Source organism: Scyliorhinus torazame, chromosome 31, assembly GCF_047496885.1.
Source record: "Scyliorhinus torazame isolate Kashiwa2021f chromosome 31, sScyTor2.1, whole genome shotgun sequence".
Taxonomy (NCBI): domain Eukaryota; kingdom Metazoa; phylum Chordata; class Chondrichthyes; order Carcharhiniformes; family Scyliorhinidae; genus Scyliorhinus; species Scyliorhinus torazame.
The window spans coordinates 25,575,368-25,601,283 of NC_092737.1; positions in this window are offsets into that span (position 1 = coordinate 25,575,368).

Sequence of the window (25,916 nt, forward strand, 5' to 3'; positions counted from 1 at the left end):
CTGAATCCGCCCGACTCCCCGAATCCCCCCGATTGTCCGTTTCCCCCCCGACTGTCCAAATCCCCTCTGACTGTCCCAATCCCCCCGACTGTCCGAATCCCCTCCGACTGTCAGAATCCCCTCGACTGTCCGAATCCCCTCCGACTCTCCGAATCCCCCCCGACTGTACGAGTCCCCTCCGACTGTCCGAATCCCCTTGACTGTCCGAATCCCCTCCGACTCTCCGAATCCCCCCCGACACCCCGAATCCCCCCGATTGTCCGTTTCCCCCCCCGACTGTCCGAATCCCCTCTGACTGTCCCAATCCCCCCGACTGTCCGAATCCCCTCCGACTGTCAGAATCCCCTCGACTGTCCGAATCCCCTCCGACTCTCCGAATCCCCCCCGACTGTACGAGTCCCCTCCGACTGTCCGAATCCCCTTGACTGTCCGAATCCCCTCCGACTCTCCGAATCCCCCCCGACACCCCGAATCCCCCCGATTGTCCGTTTCCCCCCCGACTGTCCGAATCCCCTCTGACTGTCCGAAGCCCCCCGACTGTCCGAATCCACTCCGACTGTCAGAATCCCCTCGACTGTCCGAATCCCCTCCGACTGCCCGAAAACCCTCCCACTGCCCGAATCCACCCCCCCCGCGTCTGCCCGAATTACTCCCGACTAACCGAATCCCCGCCCCGATTGTCCGAATCCCCCCGACTGTCCGAATCCCCTCTGAATGTCCGAATCCCCTCGACTGTCCGAATCCCCTCCGACTCTCCGAATCCCCCCCGACTGTCCGAGTCCCCTCCGACTGCCTGAAACCCCTCCGACTGCCCGAATCCCCCCGCGTCTGTCCGAATCCCCCCGACTGTCCGAATCCCCTCGACTGTCCGAATCCCCTCCGACTGTCCGAATCCCCTTCCGACTGTCCGAATCCCCTCCGACTGTGCGAATCCCCCCAACTGTCCGAATCCCCTCCGACTGTCCGAATCCCCTCCGACTGTCCGAATCCCCTCCGACTGTCCGAATCCCCTCGACTGTCCGAATCCCACCCCACTGTCCGAGTCCCCTCCGACTGCCCGAATCCCCCCCAACTGACCGAATCCACCCAATCTGTCAGTATCTCCTACCAATGTCCGAATCCCGTCTGAATTTCTGAATCCGCCCGACTCCCCGAATCCCCCCGATTGTCCGTTTCCCCCCCGACTGTCCAAATCCCCTCTGACTGTCCCAATCCCCCCAACTGTCCGAATCCCCTCCGACTCTCCGAATCCCCCCCGACTGTCCGAGTCCCCTCCGACTGCCCGAAACCCCTCCGACTGCCCGAATCCCCCCCACCGTCTGTCCGAATCCCCTCGACTGTCCGAATCCCCCGCCCCGATTGTCCGAATCCCCCGACTGTCCGAATCCCCCCGACTGTCCAAATCCCCCCCGACTGTCCGAATCACCCCGACTGTCCGAATCCCCTCCAACTGTCCAAATCCCCTCGACTGTCCAAATCCCCCACAATTGTCGGAATCCCCTCCTGCTCTCCAAATCCCCCCGACTGTCTGAATCCCTCCGACTGTCCAAATCCCCCTCTGACTGTCCGAATCCCCTCGACTGTCCGAATCCCCTCCGACTGTCTGAATCCCTCCGACTGTCCAAATCCCCCCGACTGTCTGAATCCCCCCCGACTGTCTGAATCTACACGAGTGTCCAAATCCCCCCGACTCACCGAATCCCCCCGATGGTCTGAATCCCCTCCGACTGTCCAAATCCCCTCCGACTGTCCGAATCCCCCCCGACTGTCCGAATCCCGTCCGACTGTCCGAATCCCTCCAACTGTCCAAATCCACCCTACTGTCCTTATGACCCCCGACTGTCCGAATCCCCTCCGACTGTCCGAATCCCCCCCGACTCCCCGAATCCCGCCGATTGTCCGTTTCCCACCCGACTGTCCGAATCCCCTCCGACTGTCCGAATCCCCCCGACTGTCCGAATCCCCTCCGACTGTCCGAATCCCCTCCGACTGTCCGAATCCCCCCAACTGTCCGAATCCTCCCGACTGTCCGAATCCCCTCCGACTGTCCGAATCCCCTCCAACTGTCCGAATCCCCTCCGACTGTCCGAATCCCCTCCGACTGTGCGATTCCCCCCGACAGACCGAATCCCCTCCGACTGTCCGAATCCCCTCGACTGTCCGAATACCCTCCGACTATCCGAATCCCACCCGACTGTCCGAGTCCCCTCTGACTGCCCGAATCCCCCCCAGCTGACCGAATCCACCCAATCTGTCCGAATCTCCTACCAATGTCCGCATCCCGTCTGACTTGTTGAATCCGCCCGACTCCCCGAATCCCCCCGATTGTCCGTTTCCCCCCCCGACTGTCCGAATCCCCTCTGACTGTCCCAATCCCCCCGACTGTCCGAATCCCCTCCGACTGTCAGAATCCCCTCGACTGTCCGAATCCCCTCCGACTCTCCGAATCCCCCCCGACTGTACGAGTCCCCTCCGACTGTCCGAATCCCCTTGACTGTCCGAATCCCCTCGACTGTCGGAATCCCCTCCGACTCTCCGAATCCCCTCGACTGTCAGAATCCCCTCGACTGTCGGAATCCCCTCCGACTCTCCGAATCCCCTCGACTGTCGGAATCCCCTCCGACTCTCCGAATCCCCTCCGACTGTCAGAATCCCCTCGACTGTCGGAATCCCCTCCGACTCTCCGAATCCCCTCGACTGTCGGAATCCCCTCCGACTTCCCGAATCCCCCCGACTGTCCGAATCCCCTCCGACTGTCAGAATCCCCTCCGACTCTCCGAATCCCCCCCGACACCCCGAATCCCCCCGATTGTCCGTTTCCCCCCCGACTGTCCGAATCCCCTCTGACTGTTCGAAGCCCCCCGACTGTCCGAATCCCCTCCGACTGTCAGAATCCCCTCGACTGTCCGAATCCCCTCCGACTGCCCGAAAACCCTCCCACTGCCCGAATCCACCCCCCCCGCGTCTGCCCGAATTACTCCCGACTAACCGAATCCCCGCCCCGATTGTCCGAATCCCCCCGACTGTCCGAATCCCCTCTGAATGTCCGAATCCCCTCGACTGTCCGAATCCCCTCCGACTCTCCGAATCCCCCCCGACTGTCCGAGTCCCCTCCGACTGCCTGAAACACCTCCGACTGCCCGAATCCCCCCCGCGTCTGTCCGAATCCCCCCGACTGTCCGAATCCCCCGCCCCGATTGTCCGAATCCCCCCGACTGTCCGAATCCCCCCTGCTGTCCAAATCCCCCCCGACTGTCCAAATCCCCCCCGACTGTCCGAATCCCCTCTGACTGTCCCAATCCCCCCCGACGGTCCGAGTCCCCTCCGACTGTCCGAATCCCCTCGACTGTCCGAATCCCCTCCGACTGTCCGAATCCCCCCAACTGTCCGAATCCCCTCCGACTGTCCGAATCCCCTCGACTGTCCGAATACCCTCCGACTATCCGAATCCCCCCCGACTGTCCGAATCCCCTCCGACTGTCCGAATCCCCTCCGACTGTCCGAATACCCTCCGACTATCCGAATCCCCCCCGACTGTCCGAATACCCTCCGACTGCCCGAATCCCCCCCAACTGACCGAATCCACCCCAACTGTCCGAATCTCCTACCAATGTCCGCATCCCGTCTGAATTTCTGAATCCGCCCGACTCCCCGAATCCCCCCGATTGTCCGTTTCCCCCCCGACTGTCCGAATCCACTCTGACTGTCCCAATCCCCCCGACTGTCCGAATCCCCTCCGACTGTCAGAATCCCCTCGACTGTCCGAATCCCCTCCGACTCTCCGAATCCCCCTCGACTGTCCGAGTCCCCTCCGACTGTCCGAATCCCCTCGACTGTCCGAATCCCCTCCGACTCTCCGAGTCCCCTCCGACTGTCCGAATCCCCTCCGACTCTCCGAATCCCCCCCGACTCCCCGAATCCCCCCGACTGTCCGAATCCCCTCCGACTGTCAGAATCCCCTCGACTGTCCGAATCCGCTCCGACTGTCTGAATCCCCTCCCACTGCCGGAATCCCCCCCCCCCCCGTCTGCCCGAATGCCTCCCGACTAACCGAATCCCCGCCCCGATTGTCCGAATCCCCCCGACTGTCCGAATCCCCTCTGAATGTCCGAATCCCCTCGACTGTCCGAATCCCCTCCGACTCTCCGAATCCCCCCCGACTGTCCGAGTCCCCTCCGACTGCCTGAAACACCTCCGACTGCCCGAATCCCCCCCGCGTCTGTCCGAATCCCCCCGACTGTCCGAATCCCCCGCCCCGATTGTCCGAATCCCCCCGACTGTCCGAATCCCCCCTGCTGTCCAAATCCCCCCCGACTGTCCAAATCCCCCCCGACTGTCCGAATCCCCTCTGACTGTCCCAATCCCCCCCGACGGTCCGAGTCCCCTCCGACTGTCCGAATCCCCTCGACTGTCCGAATCCCCTCCGACTGTCCGAATCCCCCCAACTGTCCGAATCCCCTCCGACTGTCCGAATCCCCTCGACTGTCCGAATACCCTCCGACTATCCGAATCCCCCCCGACTGTCCGAATCCCCTCCGACTGTCCGAATCCCCTCCGACTGTCCGAATACCCTCCGACTATCCGAATCCCCCCCGACTGTCCGAATACCCTCCGACTGCCCGAATCCCCCCCAACTGACCGAATCCACCCCAACTGTCCGAATCTCCTACCAATGTCCGCATCCCGTCTGAATTTCTGAATCCGCCCGACTCCCCGAATCCCCCCGATTGTCCGTTTCCCCCCCGACTGTCCGAATCCACTCTGACTGTCCCAATCCCCCCGACTGTCCGAATCCCCTCCGACTGTCAGAATCCCCTCGACTGTCCGAATCCCCTCCGACTCTCCGAATCCCCCTCGACTGTCCGAGTCCCCTCCGACTGTCCGAATCCCCTCGACTGTCCGAATCCCCTCCGACTCTCCGAGTCCCCTCCGACTGTCCGAATCCCCTCCGACTCTCCGAATCCCCCCCGACTCCCCGAATCCCCCCGACTGTCCGAATCCCCTCCGACTGTCAGAATCCCCTCGACTGTCCGAATCCGCTCCGACTGTCTGAATCCCCTCCCACTGCCGGAATCCCCCCCCCCCCCGTCTGCCCGAATGCCTCCCGACTAACCAAATCCCCGCCCCGATTGTCCGAATCCCTCCGACTGTCCGAATCCCCTCTGACTGTCCGAATCCCTTCGACTGTCCGAATCCCCTCCGACTCTCCGAATCCCCCCCGACGGTCCGAGTCCCCTCCGACTGCCTGAAACCCCTCCGACTGCCCGAATCCCCCCCCGTCTGTCCGAATCCCCCCGACTGTCCGAATCCCCTCGACTGTCCGAATCCCCTCCGACTGTCCGAATCCCCTTCCGACTGTCCGAATCCCCTCCGACTGTGCGAATCCCCCCAACTGTCCGAATCCCCTCCGACTGTCCGAATCCCCTCCGACTGTCCGAATCCCCTCCGACTGTCCGAATCCCCTCGACTGTCCGAATCCCACCCCACTGTCCGAGTCCCCTCCGACTGCCCGAATCCCCCCCAACTGACCGAATCCACCCAATCTGTCAGTATCTCCTACCAATGTCCGAATCCCGTCTGAATTTCTGAATCCGCCCGACTCCCCGAATCCCCCCGATTGTCCGTTTCCCCCCCGACTGTCCAAATCCCCTCTGACTGTCCCAATCCCCCCAACTGTCCGAATCCCCTCCGACTCTCCGAATCCCCCCCGACTGTCCGAGTCCCCTCCGACTGCCCGAAACCCCTCCGACTGCCCGAATCCCCCCCACCGTCTGTCCGAATCCCCTCGACTGTCCGAATCCCCCGCCCCGATTGTCCGAATCCCCCGACTGTCCGAATCCCCCCGACTGTCCAAATCCCCCCCGACTGTCCGAATCACCCCGACTGTCCGAATCCCCTCCAACTGTCCAAATCCCCTCGACTGTCCAAATCCCCCACAATTGTCGGAATCCCCTCCTGCTCTCCAAATCCCCCCGACTGTCTGAATCCCTCCGACTGTCCAAATCCCCCTCTGACTGTCCGAATCCCCTCGACTGTCCGAATCCCCTCCGACTGTCTGAATCCCTCCGACTGTCCAAATCCCCCCGACTGTCTGAATCCCCCCCGACTGTCTGAATCTACACGAGTGTCCAAATCCCCCCGACTCACCGAATCCCCCCGATGGTCTGAATCCCCTCCGACTGTCCAAATCCCCTCCGACTGTCCGAATCCCCCCCGACTGTCCGAATCCCGTCCGACTGTCCGAATCCCTCCAACTGTCCAAATCCACCCTACTGTCCTTATGACCCCCGACTGTCCGAATCCCCTCCGACTGTCCGAATCCCCCCCGACTCCCCGAATCCCGCCGATTGTCCGTTTCCCACCCGACTGTCCGAATCCCCTCCGACTGTCCGAATCCCCCCGACTGTCCGAATCCCCTCCGACTGTCCGAATCCCCTCCGACTGTCCGAATCCCCCCAACTGTCCGAATCCTCCCGACTGTCCGAATCCCCTCCGACTGTCCGAATCCCCTCCAACTGTCCGAATCCCCTCCGACTGTCCGAATCCCCTCCGACTGTGCGATTCCCCCCGACAGACCGAATCCCCTCCGACTGTCCGAATCCCCTCGACTGTCCGAATACCCTCCGACTATCCGAATCCCACCCGACTGTCCGAGTCCCCTCTGACTGCCCGAATCCCCCCCAGCTGACCGAATCCACCCAATCTGTCCGAATCTCCTACCAATGTCCGCATCCCGTCTGACTTGTTGAATCCGCCCGACTCCCCGAATCCCCCCGATTGTCCGTTTCCCCCCCCGACTGTCCGAATCCCCTCTGACTGTCCCAATCCCCCCGACTGTCCGAATCCCCTCCGACTGTCAGAATCCCCTCGACTGTCCGAATCCCCTCCGACTCTCCGAATCCCCCCCGACTGTACGAGTCCCCTCCGACTGTCCGAATCCCCTTGACTGTCCGAATCCCCTCGACTGTCGGAATCCCCTCCGACTCTCCGAATCCCCTCGACTGTCAGAATCCCCTCGACTGTCGGAATCCCCTCCGACTCTCCGAATCCCCTCGACTGTCGGAATCCCCTCCGACTCTCCGAATCCCCTCCGACTGTCAGAATCCCCTCGACTGTCGGAATCCCCTCCGACTCTCCGAATCCCCTCGACTGTCGGAATCCCCTCCGACTTCCCGAATCCCCCCGACTGTCCGAATCCCCTCCGACTGTCAGAATCCCCTCCGACTCTCCGAATCCCCCCCGACACCCCGAATCCCCCCGATTGTCCGTTTCCCCCCCGACTGTCCGAATCCCCTCTGACTGTTCGAAGCCCCCCGACTGTCCGAATCCCCTCCGACTGTCAGAATCCCCTCGACTGTCCGAATCCCCTCCGACTGCCCGAAAACCCTCCCACTGCCCGAATCCACCCCCCCCGCGTCTGCCCGAATTACTCCCGACTAACCGAATCCCCGCCCCGATTGTCCGAATCCCCCCGACTGTCCGAATCCCCTCTGAATGTCCGAATCCCCTCGACTGTCCGAATCCCCTCCGACTCTCCGAATCCCCCCCGACTGTCCGAGTCCCCTCCGACTGCCTGAAACACCTCCGACTGCCCGAATCCCCCCCGCGTCTGTCCGAATCCCCCCGACTGTCCGAATCCCCCGCCCCGATTGTCCGAATCCCCCCGACTGTCCGAATCCCCCCTGCTGTCCAAATCCCCCCCGACTGTCCGAATCACCCCGACTGTCCGAATCCCCCGCCCCGATTGTCCGAATCCCCCCGACTGTCCGAATCCCCCCTGCTGTCCAAATCCCCCCCGACTGTCCAAATCCCCTCTGACTGTCCCAATCCCCCCCGACGGTCCGAGTCCCCTCCGACTGTCCGAATCCCCTCGACTGTCCGAATCCCCTCCGACTGTCCGAATCCCCCCAACTGTCCGAATCCCCTCCGACTGTCCGAATCCCCTCGACTGTCCGAATACCCTCCGACTATCCGAATCCCCCCCGACTGTCCGAGTCCCCTCCGACTGCCCGAATCCCCCCCAACTGACCGAATCCACCCCAACTGTCCGAATCTCCTACCAATGTCCGCATCCCGTCTGAATTTCTGAATCCGCCCGACTCCCCGAATCCCCCCGATTGTCCGTTTCCCCCCCGACTGTCCGAATCCACTCTGACTGTCCGAATCCCCTCCGACTGTCAGAATCCCCTCGACTGTCCGAATCCCCTCCGACTCTCCGAATCCCCCTCGACTGTCCGAGTCCCCTCCGACTGTCCGAATCCCCTCGACTGTCCGAATCCCCTCCGACTCTCCGAGTCCCCTCCGACTGTCCGAATCCCCTCCGACTCTCCGAATCCCCCCCGACTCCCCGAATCCCCCCGACTGTCCGAATCCCCTCCAACTGTCAGAATCCCCTCGACTGTCCGAATCCGCTCCGACTGCCCAAAACCCCTCCCACTGCCGGAATCCCCCCCCCCCCCGTCTGCCCGAATGCCTCCCGACTAACCAAATCCCCGCCCCGATTGTCCGAATCCCTCCGACTGTCCGAATCCCCTCTGACTGTCCGAATCCCTTCGACTGTCCGAATCCCCTCCGACTCTCCGAATCCCCCCCGACGGTCCGAGTCCCCTCCGACTGCCTGAAACCCCTCCGACTGCCCGAATCCCCCCCCGTCTGTCCGAATCCCCCCGACTGTCCGAATCCCCCGCCCCGATTGTCCGAATCCCCCCGACTGTCCGAATCCCCCCGACTGTCCAAATCCCCCCGACTGTCCGAATCCCCCCGACTATCCAAATCCCCCCCGACTGTCCGAATCACCCCGACTGTCCGAATTCCCTCCAACTGTCCAAATCCCCTCGACTGTCCAAATCCCCCCCAATTGTCTGAATCCCCTCCGACTCTCCAAATCCCCCCCGACTGTCTGAATCCCTCCGACTGTCCAAATCCCCCCGACTGTCCGAATCGCCCCCACTGTCTGAATTCACACGATTGTCCAAATCCCCCCGACTCACCGAATCCCTCCGATGGTATGAATCCCCTCCGACTGTCCAAATCCCCTCCGACTGTCCGAATCCCCCCCGACTGTCCGAATCCCGTCCGACTGTCCGAATCCCTCCGACTGTCCAAATCCACCCGACTGTCCTTATCCCCCCCGACTCCCCGAATCCCCTCCAACTGTCCGAATCCCATCCGACTGTCCGAATCCCCTCCGACTCTCCGAATCCCCCCCGACTCCCCGAATCCCCCCGATTGTCCGTTTACCGCCGACTGTCCGAATCCCCTCCGACTGTCCGAATCCCCCCGACTGTCCGAATCCCCTCCGACTGTCCGAATCCCCTCCGACTGTCCGAATCCCCCCGACTGTCCGAATCCCCCCGACTGTCCGAATCCCCTCCGACTATCTGAATCCCACCCGACTGTCCGAGTCCTCTCCGACTGTCCGAATACCCTTGACTGTCCGAATACCCTCCGACTATCCGAATCCCACCCGACTGTCCGAGTCCCCTCTGACTGCCCGAATCCCCCCAACTGACCGAATCCACCCAATCTGTCCGAATCTCCTACCAATGTCCGCATCCCGTCTGAATTTCTGAATCCGCCCGACTCCCCGAATCCCCCCGATTGTCCGTTTCCCCCCCGACTGTCCGAATCCCCCCTGACTGTCCCAATCCCCCCGACTGTCCGAATCCCCTCCGACTGTCAGAATCCCCTCGACAGTCAGAATCCCCTCCGACTCTCCGAATCCCCCCCGACTGTCCGAGTTCCCTCCGACTGTCCGAATCCCCTCGACTGTCCGAAACCCCTCCAACTCTCCGAATACCCCCCGACTGTCCGGGTCCCCTCCGACTGCTCGAAACCCCTCCGACTGCCCGAATCCCCCCCCCCCCCGTCTGCCCGAATGCCTCCCGACTAACCGAATCCCCGCCCCGATTGTCCGAATCCCCCCGACTGTCCGAATCCCCTCCGACTCTCCGAATCCCCCCCGACTGTCCGGGTCCCCTCCGACTGCCCGAAACCCCTCCGACTGCCAGAATCCCCCCCCCCGTCTGTCCGAATCCCCCCGACTGTCCAAATCCCCCCCGACTGTCCGAATCACCCCGACTGTCCGAATCCCCTCCAACTGTCCAAATCCCCTCGACTGTCCGAATCCCCCCGACTGTCCGAATCCCCTCCGACTGTCCGAATCCCCTGCGACTCTCCGAATCCCCTCCGACTCCCCGAATCCCCCCGATTGTCCGTTTCCCCTCCGACTGTCCGAATCCCCTCTGACTGTCCGAATCCCCCCGACTGTCCGAATCCCCTCCGACTGTCAGAATCCCCTCGACTGTCCGAATCCCCTCCGACTCTCCGAATCCCCCCCGACTGTCCGAGTCCCCTCCGACTCTCCAAATCCCCCCCGACTGTCTGAATCCCTCCGACTGTCCAAATCCCCCCCGACTGTCCGAATCCCCCCCACTGTCTGAATCCACACGATTGTCCAAATCCCCCCGACTCACCGAATCCCCCCGATGGTCTGAATCCCCTCCGACTGTCCAAATGCCCTCCGACTGTCCGAATCCCCCCTGACTGTCCGAATCCCGTCCGACGGTCCGAATGCCTCCGACTGTCCAAATCCACCCGACTGTCCGAATCCCCCCAACTGTCCGATTCCCCTCCGACTGTCCGAATCCCCTCCGACTGTCCGAATCCCCCCGACTGTCCGAATCCCCTCCGACTGTCCGAATCCCCTGCGACTCTCCGAATCCCCTCCGACTCCCCGAATCCCCCCGATTGTCCGTTTCCCCTCCGACTGTCCGAATCCCCTCTGACTGTCCGAATCCCCCCGACTGTCCGAATCCCCTCCGACTGTCAGAATCCCCTCGACTGTCCGAATCCCCTCCGACTCTCCGAATCCCCCCCGACTGTCCGAGTCCCCTCCGACTGTCCGAATCCCCTCGACTGTCCGAATCCCCTCCGAATCCTCCCCGACTGTCCAGGTCCCCTCCGACTGCCCGAAACCCCTCCGACTGCCCGAATCCGCCCCCCCCCACCCCCGTATGCCCGAATGCCTCCCGACTAACCGAATCCCCGCCCCGATTGTTCGAATCCCCCCGACTGTCCGAATCCCCTCCGACTGTCCGAATCCCCTCGACTGTCCGAATCCCCTCCGTCTCTCCGAACCCCCCCGACTGTCCGGGTCCCCTCCGACTGCCCGAAACCCCTCCGACTGCCAGAATCCCCCCCACCGTCTGTCCGAATCCCCCCGACTGTCCGAATCCCCCACCCCGATTGTCCGAATCCCCCCGACTGTCCGAATCACCCCGACTGTCCGAATCCCCTTTGACTTTCCGAATCCCTTCCGACTGTCCGAATCCCCCGACTGTCCAAATCACCCCGACTGTCCGAATCCCCCCGACTGTCCAAATCCCCCCCGACTGTCCGAATCACCCCGACTGTCCGAATCCCCTCCAACTGTCCAAATCCCCTCGACTGTCCAAATCCCCCCCAATTGTCCGAATCCCCTCCGACTCTCCAAATCCCCCCGACTGTCTGAAACCCTCCGACTGTCCAAATCCCCCCGACTGTCCGAATCCCCCCCACTGTCTGAATCCACACGATTGTCCAAATCCCTCCGACTCACCGAATCCCCCCGATGGTCTGAATCCCCTCCGACTGTCCAAATCCCTCCCGACCGTCCGAATCCCTCCCCGACTGTCCAAATCCCCTCCGACTGTCCGAATCCCCCCCGCCTGTCCGAATCCCGTCTGACTGTCCGAATCCCTCCGACTGTCCGAATCCCCTCCAGCTGTCCGAATCCCCTCCGACTGTCCTAAGCCCCCCGACTGTCCAAATCCCCTCCGACTGTCCGAATCCCCTCCGACTCTCCGAATCCCCCCCCGACTCCCCGAATCCCCCCGATTGTCCGTTTCCCCCCCGACTGTCCGAATCCCCTCTGACTGTCCGAATCCCCCCGACTCTCCGAATCCCCCCCCCGACTGTCAGAGTCCCCTCCGACTGCCCGAATCCCCTCCGACTCTCCGAAACCCCCCCGACTGTCCGAGTCCCCTCCGACTGTCCGAATCCCCCCAACTGTCCGAATCACCTCCGACTGTCCGAAACCCCTCCGACTGTCTGAAACCCCTCCGACTGTCCGAATCCCCTCCGACTGTCCAAATCCCCCCCGACTGTCCGAATCCCCTCCGACTGTCCGAATCCCCCCGACTGTCCGAATCCCCCCGCATGTCCGAATCCCCTCCGACTGTCAGAATCCCCTCGACTGTCCGAATCCCCTCCGACTCTCCGAAACCCCCCCGACTGTCCGATTCCCCTCCGACTGTCCGAATCCCCCCAACTGTCCGAATCACCTCCGACTGTCCGAAACCCCACCGACTGTCCGAAACCCCTCCGACTGTCCGAATCCCCTCCGACTGTCCAAATCCCCCCCGACTGTCCGAATCCCCTCCGACTGTCCGAATCCCCCCGACTGTCCGAATCCCCCCGACTGTCCGAATCCCCTCCGACTGTCCGAATCCCCTCCGACTGTCCGAATCCCCTCGACTGTCCGAATACCCTCCGACTGCCCGAATCCCCCCCAACTGACCGAATCCACCCCATCTGTCCGAATCTCCTACCAATGTCCGCATCCCGTCTGACTTTCTGAATCCTCCCGACTCCCCGAATCCTCCCGATTGTCCATTTCCCCCCCGACTGTCCGAATCCCCTCTGACTGTCCGAATCCCCTCCGACTGTCAGAATCCCCTCGACTGTCCGACTCCCCCCCGAATCCCCGAATCCCCCCGATTGTCCGTTTCCCCCCCGACTGTCCGAATCCCCTCTGACTGTCCGAATCCCCCCGACTGTCCGAATCCCCTCTGACTGTCAGAATCCCCTCGACTGTCCGAATCCCCTCCGACTGTCCGAATCCACCCCCGACTGTCCGAGTCCTCTCCGACTGTCCGAATCCCCTCGACTGTCCGAATCCTCTCCGACTCTCCGAATCCCCCCGACTGTCCAGGTCCCCTCCGACTGCCCGAAACCCCTCCGACTGCCCGAATCCCCCCCCCCACCCCCTGTCTGCCCGAATGGCTCCCGACTAACCGAATCCCCGCCCCGATTGTCCGAATCCCCCCGACTGTCCGAATCCCCTCCGAATGTCCGAATCCCCTCCGACTGTCCGAATCCCCTGCGACTCTCCGAATCCCCCCCGAATCCCCGAATCCCCCCGATTGTCCGTTTCCCCCCCGACTGTCCGAATCCCCTCTGACTGTCCGAATCCCCCCGACTGTCCGAATCCCCTCCGACTGTCAGAATCCCCTCGACTGTCCGAATCCCCTCCGACTCTCCGAATCCACCCCCGACTGTCCGAGTCCCCTCCGACTGTCCGAATCCCCTCGACTGTCCGAATCCTCTCCGACTCTCCGAATCCCCCCGACTGTCCAGGTCCCCTCCGACTGCCCGAATCCCCTCCGACTGCCCGAATCCCCCCCCCCCACCCCCTGTCTGCCCGAATGCCTCCCGACTAACCGAATCCCCGCCCCGATTGTCCGAATCCCCCCGACTGTCCGAATCCCCTCCGACTGTCCGAATCCCCTCGACTGTCCGAATGCCCTCCGACTCTTCGAATCCCCCCCGACTGTCCGGGTCCCCTCCGACTGCCCGAAACCCCTCCGACTGCCAGAATCCCCCCCACCATCTGTCCGAATCCCCCCGACTGTCCGAATCCCCCGCCCCGATTGTCCGAATCCCCCCGACTGTCCGAATCACCCCGAGTGTCCGAATCCCCTTTGAATTTCCGAATCCCCTGACTGTCCGAATCCCCCCGACTGTCCAAATCCCCCCCGACTGTCCGAATCACCCCGACTGTCCGAATCCCCTCAAACTGTCCAAATCCCCTCGACTGTCCAAATCCCCCCCAATTGTCCGAATCCCCTCCGACTCTCCAAATCCCCCCGACTGTCTGAATCCCTCCGACTGTCCGAATCCCCTCGACTGTCCGAATCCCCCCCGACTCCCCGAATCCCCCCGATTGTCCGTTTCCCCCCCGACTGTCAGAATCCCCCCAACTGTCCGAATCCCCTCCGACTGTCCGAATCTCCTCCGACTGTCCGAATCCCCCCGACTGTCCGAATCCCCTCCGACTGTCTGAATCCCCTACGACTGTCCGAATCCCCTCGACTGTCCGAATCCCTCCCGACTCCCCAAATCCCCCCGATTGTCCGTTTCCCCCCCGACCGTCCGAATCCCTCCCGACTCTCCGAATCCCCCCCGACTGTCCGAGTCCCCTCCGACTGCCCGAATCCCCCCCGACTGACCGAATCCACCCCAACTGTCCGAATCTCCTACCACTGTCCGAATCCAGTCTAACTTTCTGAATCCCCCCCAACTCCCCGAATCCCCCCGATTGTCCGTTTCCCCCCCGACTGTCCGAATCCCCTCCGACTGTCCGAATCCCCTCCGCCTCTCCAAATCCCCCCGACTGTCTGAATCCCTCCGACTGTCCAAATCAGCCCGACTGTCCGAATCCCCCCGACTGCCTGAATCCACACGATTGTCCAAATACCCACGACTCACCGAATCCCCCCGATGGTCTGAATCCCCTCCGACTGTCCAAATCCCCTCCGACTGTCCGAATCCCCCCCCCGACTGACCGAATCCCCCCGACTATCCGAATCCCCCGACTGTCTGAATTACCGCGACTGACCAAATCTACCCCGACCGTCCGGATACCCCCCGACTGACCGAATCCCCTCCGACTCTCCGAATCTCCTACCACTGCCTGAATCCCGTCTGACTTTCTGAATCCCCCCCGACTCCCCGAATCCCCCCGATTGTCCGTTTCCCCCCCGACTGTCCGAATCCCCTCCGACTGTCCGAATCCCCCCGACTGTCCGAATCCCCTCCGACTGTCCGAATCCCCTCCGAATGTCCGAATCACCCCGACTGTCCGAATACCCTTTGACTTTCCAAATCCCCTGACTGTCCGAATCCCCCGACTGTCCAAATCCCCTCCGACTGTCCGAATCACCCCGACTGTCCGAATCCCCTCCAACTGTCCAAATCCCCTCGATTGTCCAAATCCCCCCGACTGTCTGAATCCCTCCGACTGTCCAAATCACCCCGACTGTCCGAATCCCGCCGACTGTCTGAATCCACACGATTGTCCAAATCCCCCCGACTCACCGAATCCCCCCGATGGTCCGAATCCCCTCCGACTGTCCAAATCTCCTCCGACTGTCCGAATCCCCCCCAACTGTCCGAATCCCGTCCGACTGTCCGAATGCCTCCGACTGTCCCAATCCACCCGACTGTCCGAATCCCCTCCGACTGTCCGAATCCCCTCTGACTGTCCGAAACCCCCCGACTGTCCGAATCCCCTCCGACTGTCCGAATCCCCTCCGACTCTCCGAATCCCCCCCGACTCCCCCAATTCCCCCGATTGTCCGTTTCCCCCCCGACTGTCCGAATCCCTTCCGACTGTCAGAATCCCCTCGACTGACCGAATCCCCTCCGACTCTCCGAAACCCCCCCGACTGTCCGAGTCCCCTCCGACTGTCCGAATCCCCCCAACTGTCCGAATCACCTCCGACTGTCCGAAACCCCTCCGACTGTCCGAAACCCCTCCGACTGTCCGAATCCCCTCCGACTGTCCAAATCCCCCCCGACTGTCCGAATCCCCTCCGACTGTCCGAATCCCCTCGACTGTCCGAATACCCTCCGACTGCCCGAATCCCCCCGATTGTCCGTTTCCCCCCCGACTGTCCGAATCACCTCTGACTGTCCGAATCCCTCCGACTGTCCGTATCCCCTCCGACTGTCAGAATCCCCTCGACTGTCCGAATCCCCTCCGACTCTCCGAATTCCCCCGACTGTCCGAATCTCCCGCCCCGATTGTCCGAATCCCCCCGACTGTCCGAATCACCCCGACTGTCCGAATCCCCTTTGACTTTCCGAATCCCCTGACTGTCCGAATCCCCCCGACTGTCCAAATCCCACCCGACTGTCCGAATCACCCCGACTCTCCAAATCCCCCCGACTGTCTGAATCCCTCCGACTGTCCAAATCCCCCCGACTGTCCGCATCCCCCCCACTGTCTGAATCCACACGATTGTCCAAATCCCCCCGACTCACCGAATCCCCCCGATGGTCCGAATCCCCTCCGACTGTCCAAATCCCCTCCGACTGTCCGAATCCCCCCCGACTGTCCGAATCCCGTCCGACTGTCCGAATCCCTCCGACTGTCCAAATCCACCCGACTGTCCGAATCCCCCCCGACTGTCCGAATCCCCTCCGACTGTCCGAATCCCCTCAGACTGTCCGAATCCCCTCCGACTGTCCGAATCCCCTCCGACTCTCCGAATCCCCCCCGACTCCCCGAATCCCCCCAATTGTCCGTTTCCCCCCCCCCCCCGACTGTCAGAATCCCCTCGACTGTCCGAATCCCCTCCGACTCTCCGAATCCCCCCCGACTGTCCGAGTCCCCTCCGACTGTCCGAATCCCCTCGACTGTCCGAATCCCCTCCGACTCTCCGAATCCCCCCCGACTGTCCAGGTCCCCTCTAACTGCTCATAACCCCTCCGACTGCTCGAATCCTCCCCCCCCCCGTCTGCCCGAATGCCTCCCGACTAACCGAATCCCCGCCCCGATTGTCCGAATCCCCTCGACTGTCCGAATCCCCTCCGACTCTCAGAATCCCCCCCGACTGTCCGGGTCCCCTCCGACTGCCCGAAACCCCTCCGACTGCCAGAATCCCCCACCCGTCTGTCCGAATCCCCCCGACTGTCAGAATCCCCCGCCTCGATTGTCCGAATCCCCCCGACTGTCCGAATCACTCCGACTGTCCGAATCCCCTTTGACTTTCCGAATCCCCTGACTGTCCGAATCCCCCCGACTGTCCAAACCCCCCCCCCGACTGTCCGAATCACCCCGACTGTCCGTTTCCCCCCCGACTGTCCAAATCCCCTCGACTGTCCAAATCCCCCCCAATTGTCCGAATCCCCTCCGACTCTCCAAATCCCCCCGACTGTCTGAAACCCTCCGACTGTCCAAATCCCCCCGACTGTCCGAATCCCCCCCGACTGTCTGAATCCACACGATTGTCCAAATCCCTCCGACTCACCGAATCCCCCCGATGGTCTGAATCCCCTCCGACTGTCCAAATCCCTCCCGACCGTCCGAATCCCTCCCCGACTGTCCAAATCCCCTCCGACTGTCCGAATCCCCCCCGCCTGTCCGAATCCCGTCTGACTGTCCGAATCCCTCCGACTGTCCGAATCCCCTCCAGCTGTCCGAATCCCCTCCGACTGTCTTAAGCCCCCCGACTGTCCAAATCCCCTCCGACTGTCCGAATCCCCTCCGACTCTCCGAATCCCCCCCCGACTCCCCGAATCCCCCCGATTGTCCGTTTCCCCCCCGACTGTCCGAATCCCCTCTGACTGTCCGAATCCCCCCGACTCTCCGAATCCCCTCCGACTGTCAGAATCCCCTCGACTGTCCGAATCCCCTCCGACTCTCCGAAACCCCCCCGACTGTCCGAGTCCCCTCCGTCTGTCCGAATCCCCCCAACTGTCCGAATCACCTCCGACTGTCCGAAACCCCTCCGACTGTCCGAAACCCCTCCGACTGTCCGAATCCCCTCCGACTGTCCAAATCCCCCCCGACTGTCCGAATCCCCTCCGACTGTCCGAATCCCCCCGACTGTCCGAATCCCCCCGCATGTCCGAATCCCCTCCGACTGTCAGAATCCCCTCGACTGTCCGAATCCCCTCCGACTCTCCGAAACCCCCCCGACTGTCCGATTCCCCTCCGACTGTCCGAATCCCCCCAACTGTCCGAATCACCTCCGACTGTCCGAAACCCCACCGACTGTCCGAAACCCCTCCGACTGTCCGAATCCCCTCCGACTGTCCAAATCCCCCCCGACTGTCCGAATCCCCTCCGACTGTCCGAATCCCCCCGACTGTCCGAATCCCCCCGACTGTCCGAATCCCCTCCGACTGTCCGAATCCCCTCCGACTGTCCGAATCCCCTCGACTGTCCGAATACCCTCCGACTGCCCGAATCCCCCCCAACTGACCGAATCCACCCCATCTGTCCGAATCTCCTACCAATGTCCGCATCCCGTCTGACTTTCTGAATCCTCCCGACTCCCCGAATCCTCCCGATTGTCCATTTCCCCCCCGACTGTCCGAATCCCCTCTGACTGCCCGAATCCCCTCCGACTGTCAGAATCCCCTCGACTGTCCGACTCCCCCCCGAATCCCCGAATCCCCCCGATTGTCCGTTTCCCCCCCGACTGTCCGAATCCCCTCTGACTGTCCGAATCCCCCCGACTGTCCGAATCCTCTCCGACTGTCCGAATCCCCCCGACTGTCCGAATCCCCTCGACTGTCCGAGTCCTCTCCGACTGTCCGAATCCCCTCGACTGTCCGAATCCTCTCCGACTCTCCGAATCCCCCCGACTGTCCAGGTCCCCTCCGACTGCCCGAAACCCCTCCGACTGCCCGAATCCCCCCCCCCCCACCCCCTGTCTGCCCGAATGGCTCCCGACTAACCGAATCCCCGCCCCGATTGTCTGAATCCCCCCGACTGTCCGAATCCCCTCCGAATGTCCGAATCCCCTCCGACTGTCCGAATCCCCTGCGACTCTCCGAATCACCCCCGAATCCCCGAATCCCCCCGATTGTCCGTTTCCCCCCCGACTGTCCGAATCCCCTCTGACTGTCCGAATCCCCCCGACTGTCCGAATCCCCTCCGACTGTCAGAATCCCCTCGACTGTCCGAATCCCCTCCGACTCTCCGAATCCACCCCCGACTGTCCGAGTCCCCTCCGACTGTCCGAATCCCCTCGACTGTCCGAATCCTCTCCGACTCTCCGAATCCCCCCGACTGTCCAGGTCCCCTCCGACTGCCCGAAACCCCTCCGACTGCCCGAATCCCCCCCCCCACCCCCTGTCTGCCCGAATGCCTCCCGACTAACCGAATCCCCGCCCCGATTGTCCGAATCCCCCCGACTGTCCGAATCCCCTCCGACTGTCCGAATCCCCTCGACTGTCCGAATGCCCTCCGACTCTTCGAATCCCCCCCGACTGTCCGGGTCCCCTCCGACTGCCCGAAACCCCTCCGACTGCCAGAATCCCCCCCACCATCTGTCCGAATCCCCCCGACTGTCCGAATCCCCCGCCCCGATTGTCCGAATCCCCCCGACTGTCCGAATCACCCCGAGTGTCCGAATCCCCTTTGAATTTCCGAATCCCCTGACTGTCCGAATCCCCCCGACTGTCCAAATCCCCCCCGACTATCCGAATCACCCCGACTGTCCGAATCCCCTCAAACTGTCCAAATCCCCTCGACTGTCCAAATCCCCCCGACTGTCTGAATCCCTCCGACTGTCCGAATCCCCTCGACTGTCTGAATCCCCCCCGACTCCCCGAATCCCCCCGATTGTCCGTTTCCCCCCCGACTGTCAGAATCCCCCCAACTGTCCGAATCCCCTCCGACTGTCCGAATCCCCTCCGACTGTCCGAATCCCCCCGACTGTCCGAATCCCCTCCGACTGTCTGAATCCCCTACGACTGTCCGAATCCCCTCGACTGTCCGAATCCCTCCCGACTCCCCAAATCCCCCCGATTGTCCGTTTCCCCCCCGACCGTCCGAATCCCTCCCGACTCTCCGAATCCCCCCCGACTGTCCGAGTCCCCTCCGACTGCCCGAATCCCCCCCGACTGACCGAATCCACCCCAACTGTCCGAATCTCCTACCACTGTCCGAATCCAGTCTAACTTTCTGAATCCCCCCCAACTCCCCGAATCCCCCCGATTGTCCGTTTCCCCCCCGACTGTCCGAATCCCCTCCGACTGTCCGAATCCCCTCCGCCTCTCCAAATCCCCCCGACTGTCTGAATCCCTCCGACTGTCCAAATCAGCCCGACTGTCCGAATCCCCCCGACTGCCTGAATCCACACGATTGTCCAAATACCCACGACTCACCGAATCCCCCCGATGGTCTGAATCCCCTCCGACTGTCCAAATCCCCTCCGACTGTCCGAATCCCCCCCCCGACTGACCGAATCCCCCCGACTATCCGAATCCCCCGACTGTCTGAATTACCGCGACTGACCAAATCTACCCCGACCGTCCGGATACCCCCCGACTGACCGAATCCCCTCCGACTCTCCGAATCTCCTACCACTGCCTGAATCCCGTCTGACTTTCTGAATCCCCCCCGACTCCCCGAATCCCCCCGATTGTCCGTTTCCCCCCCGACTGTCCGAATCCCCTCCGACTGTCCGAATCCCCCCGACTGTCCGAATCCCCTCCGACTGTCCGAATCCCCTCCGAATGTCCGAATCACCCCGACTGTCCGAATACCCTTTGACTTTCCAAATCCCCTGACTGTCCGAATCCCCCGACTGTCCAAATCCCCTCCGACTGTCCGAATCACCCCGACTGTCCGAATCCCCTCCAACTGTCCAAATCCCCTCGATTGTCCAAATCCCCCCGACTGTCTGAATCCCTCCGACTGTCCAAATCACCCCGACTGTCCGAATCCCGCCGACTGTCTGAATCCACACGATTGTCCAAATCCCCCCGACTCACCGAATCCCCCCGATGGTCTGAATCCCCTCCAACTGTCCAAATCTCCTCCGACTGTCCGAATCCCCCCCAACTGTCCGAATCCCGTCCGACTGTCCGAATGCCTCCGACTGTCCCAATCCACCCGACTGTCCGAATCCCCTCCGACTGTCCGAATCCCCTCTGACTGTCCGAAACCCCCCGACTGTCCGAATCCCCTCCGACTGTCCGAATCCCCTCCGACTCTCCGAATCCCCCCCGACTCCCCCAATTCCCCCGATTGTCCGTTTCCCCCCCGACTGTCCGAATCCCTTCCGACTGTCAGAATCCCCTCGACTGTCCGAATCCCCTCCAACTCTCCGAAACCCCCCCGACTGTCCGAGTCCCCTCCGACTGTCCGAATCCCCCCAACTGTCCGAATCACCTCCGACTGTCCGAAACCCCTCCGACTGTCCGAAACCCCTCCGACTGTCCGAATCCCCTCCGACTGTCCAAATCCCCCCCGACTGTCCGAATCCCCTCCGACTGTCCGAATCCCCTCGACTGTCCGAATACCCTCCGACTGCCCGAATCCCCCCGATTGTCCGTTTCCCCCCCGACTGTCCGAATCACCTCTGACTGTCCGAATCCCTCCGACTGTCCGAATCCCCTCCGACTGTCAGAATCCCCTCGACTGTCCGAATCCCCTCCGACTCTCCGAATTCCCCCGACTGTCCGAATCTCCCGCCCCGATTGTCCGAATCCCCCCGACTGTCCGAATCACCCCGACTGTCCGAATCCCCTTTGACTTTCCGAATCCCCTGACTGTCCGAATCCCCCCGACTGTCCAAATCCCACCCGACTGTCCGAATCACCCCGACTCTCCAAATCCCCCCGACTGTCTGAATCCCTCCGACTGTCCAAATCCCCCCGACTGTCCGCATCCCCCCCACTGTCTGAATCCACACGATTGTCCAAATCCCCCCGACTCACCGAATCCCCCCGATGGTCCGAATCCCCTCCGACTGTCCAAATCCCCTCCGACTGTCCGAATCCCCCCCGACTGTCCGAATCCCGTCCGACTGTCCGAATCCCTCCGACTGTCCAAATCCACGCGACTGTCCGAATCCCCCCCGACTGTCCGAATCCCCTCCGACTGTCCGAATCCCCTCAGACTGTCCGAATCCCCTCCGACTGTCCGAATCCCCTCCGACTCTCCGAATCCCCCCCGACTCCCCGAATCCCCCCAATTGTCCGTTTCCCCCCCCCCCCCGACTGTCAGAATCCCCTCGACTGTCCGAATCCCCTCCGACTCTCCGAATCCCCCCCGACTGTCCGAGTCCCCTCCGACTGTCCGAATCCCCTCGACTGTCCGAATCCCCTCCGACTCTCCGAATCCCCCCCGACTGTCCAGGTCCCCTCTAACTGCTCATAACCCCTCCGACTGCTCGAATCCTCCCCCCCCCCCCGTCTGCCCGAATGCCTCCCGACTAACCGAATCCCCGCCCCGATTGTCCGAATCCCCTCGACTGTCCGAATCCCCTCCGACTCTCAGAATCCCCCCCGACTGTCCGGGTCCCCTCCGACTGCCCGAAACCCCTCCGACTGCCAGAATCCCCCACCCGTCTGTCCGAATCCCCCCGACTGTCAGAATCCCCCGCCTCGATTGTCCGAATCCCCCCGACTGTCCGAATCACTCCGACTGTCCGAATCCCCTTTGACTTTCCGAATCCCCTGACTGTCCGAATCCCCCCGACTGTCCAAACCCCCCCCCCGACTGTCCGAATCACCCCGACTGTCCGAAGCCCCTCCAACTGTCCAAATCCCCTCGACTGTCCAAATCCCCCCCAATTGTCCGAATCCCCTCCGACTCTCCAAATCCCCCCGATTGTCCGTTTCCCCCCCGACTGTCCGAATCCCCTCCGACTGTCCGAATCCCCCCGACTGTCCGAATCCCCTCCGACTGTCCGAATCCCCTCCGAATGTCCGAATCACCCCGACTGTCCGAATACCCTTTGACTTTCCAAATCCCCTGACTGTCCGAATCCCCCGACTGTCCAAATCCCCTCCGACTGTCCGAATCACCCCGACTGTCCGAATCCCCTCCAACTGTCCAAATCCCCTCGATTGTCCAAATCCCCCCGACTGTCTGAATCCCTCCGACTGTCCAAATCACCCCGACTGTCCGAATCCCGCCGACTGTCTGAATCCACACGATTGTCCAAATCCCCCCGACTCACCGAATCCCCCCGATGGTCTGAATCCCCTCCGACTGTCCAAATCTCCTCCGACTGTCCGAATCCCCCCCAACTGTCCGAATCCCGTCCGACTGTCCGAATGCCTCCGACTGTCCCAATCCACCCGACTGTCCGAATCCCCTCCGACTGTCCGAATCCCCTCCGACTGTCCGAATCCCCTCCGACTCTCCGAATCCCCCCCGACTCCCCCAATTCCCCCGATTGTCCGTTTCCCCCCGACTGTCCGAATCCCTTCCGACTGTCAGAATCCCCTCGACTGTCCGAATCCCCTCCGACTCTCCGAAACCCCCCCGACTGTCCGAGTCCCCTCCGACTGTCCGAATCCCCCCGACTGTCCGAATCACCCCGACTGTCCAAATCCCCCCCGACTGTCCGAATCCCCTCCGACTGTCCGAATCCCCTCGACTGTCCGAATACCCTCCGACTGCCCGAATCCCCCCGATTGTCCGTTTCCCCCCCGACTGTCCGAATCACCTCTGACTGTCCGAATCCCTCCGACTGTCCGAATCCCCTCCGACTGTCAGAATCCCCTCGACTGTCCGAATCCCCTCCGACTCTCCGAATTCCCCCGACTGTCCGAATCTCCCGCCCCGATTGTCCGAATCCCCCCGACTGTCCGAATCACCCCGACTGTCCGAATCCCCTTTGACTTTCCGAATCCCCTGACTGTCCGAATCCCCCCGACTGTCCAAATCCCACCCGACTGTCCGAATCACCCCGACTCTCCAAATCCCCCCGACTGTCTGAATCCCTCCGACTGTCCAAATCCCCCCGACTGTCCGCATCCCCCCCACTGTCTGAATCCACACGATTGTCCAAATCCCCCCGACTCACCGAATCCCCCGATGGTCCGAATCCCCTCCGACTGTCCAAATCCCCTCCGACTGTCCGAATCCCCCCCGACTGTCCGAATCCCGTCCGACTGTCCGAATCCCTCCGACTGTCCAAATCCACGCGACTGTCCGAATCCCCCCCGACTGTCCGAATCCCCTCCGACTGTCCGAATCCCCTCAGACTGTCCGAATCCCCTCCGACTGTCCGAATCCCCTCCGACTCTCCGAATCCCCCCCGACTCCCCGAATCCCCCCAATTGTCCGTTTCCCCCCCCCCCCCGACTGTCAGAATCCCCTCGACTGTCCGAATCCCCTCCGACTCTCCGAATCCCCCCCGACTGTCCGAGTCCCCTCCGACTGTCCGAATCCCCTCGACTGTCCGAATCCCCTCCGACTCTCCGAATCCCCCCCGACTGTCCAGGTCCCCTCTAACTGCTCATAACCCCTCCGACTGCTCGAATCCTCCCCCCCCCGTCTGCCCGAATGCCTCCCGACTAACCGAATCCCCGCCCCGATTGTCCGAATCCCCTCGACTGTCCGAATCCCCTCCGACTCTCAGAATCCCCCCCGACTGTCCGGGTCCCCTCCGACTGCCCGAAACCCCTCCGACTGCCAGAATCCCCCACCCGTCTGTCCGAATCCCCCCGACTGTCAGAATCCCCCGCCTCGATTGTCCGAATCCCCCCGACTGTCCGAATCACTCCGACTGTCCGAATCCCCTTTGACTTTCCGAATCCCCTGACTGTCCGAATCCCCCCGACTGTCCAAACCCCCCCCCCGACTGTCCGAATCACCCCGACTGTCCGAAGCCCCTCCAACTGTCCAAATCCCCTCGACTGTCCAAATCCCCCCCAATTGTCCGAATCCCCTCCGACTCTCCAAATCCCCCCGATTGTCCGTTTCCCCCCCCGACTGTCCGAATCCCCTCCGACTGTCCGAATCCCCCCGACTGTCCGAATCCCCTCCGACTGTCCGAATCCCCTCCGAATGTCCGAATCACCCCGACTGTCCGAATACCCTTTGACTTTCCAAATCCCCTGACTGTCCGAATCCCCCGACTGTCCAAATCCCCTCCGACTGTCCGAATCACCCCGACTGTCCGAATCCCCTCCAACTGTCCAAATCCCCTCGATTGTCCAAATCCCCCCGACTGTCTGAATCCCTCCGACTGTCCAAATCACCCCGACTGTCCGAATCCCGCCGACTGTCTGAATCCACACGATTGTCCAAATCCCCCCGACTCACCGAATCCCCCCGATGGTCTGAATCCCCTCCGACTGTCCAAATCTCCTCCGACTGTCCGAATCCCCCCCAACTGTCCGAATCCCGTCCGACTGTCCGAATGCCTCCGACTGTCCCAATCCACCCGACTGTCCGAATCCCCTCCGACTGTCCGAATCCCCTCTGACTGTCCGAATCCCCTCCGACTCTCCGAATCCCCCCCGACTCCCCCAATTCCCCCGATTGTCCGTTTCCCCCCCGACTGTCCGAATCCCTTCCGACTGTCAGAATCCCCTCGACTGTCCGAATCCCCTCCGACTCTCCGAAACCCCCCCGACTGTCCAAATCCCCCCCAATTGTCCGAATCCCCTCCGACTCTCCAAATCCCCCCGATTGTCCGTTTCCCCCCCGACTGTCCGAATCCCCTCCGACTGTCCGAATCCCCCCGACTGTCCGAATCCCCTCCGACTGTCCGAATCCCCTCCGAATGTCCGAATCACCCCGACTGTCCGAATACCCTTTGACTTTCCAAATCCCCTGACTGTCCGAATCCCCCGACTGTCCAAATCCCCTCCGACTGTCCGAATCACCCCGACTGTCCGAATCCCCTCCAACTGTCCAAATCCCCTCGATTGTCCAAATCCCCCCGACTGTCTGAATCCCTCCGACTGTCCAAATCACCCCGACTGTCCGAATCCCGCCGACTGTCTGAATCCACACGATTGTCCAAATCCCCCCGACTCACCGAATCCCCCCGATGGTCTGAATCCCCTCCGACTGTCCAAATCTCCTCCGACTGTCCGAATCCCCCCCAACTGTCCGAATCCCGTCCGACTGTCCGAATGCCTCCGACTGTCCCAATCCACCCGACTGTCCGAATCCCCCCCGACTGTCCGAATCCCCTCCGACTGTCCGAATCCCCTCCGACTCTCCGAATCCCTCCCGACTCCCCCAATTCCCCCGATTGTCCGTTTCCCCCCCGACTGTCCGAATCCCTTCCGACTGTCAGAATCCCCTCGACTGTCCGAATCCCCTCCGACTCTCCGAAACCCCCCCGACTGTCCGAGTCCCCTCCGACTGTCCGAATCCCCCCAAC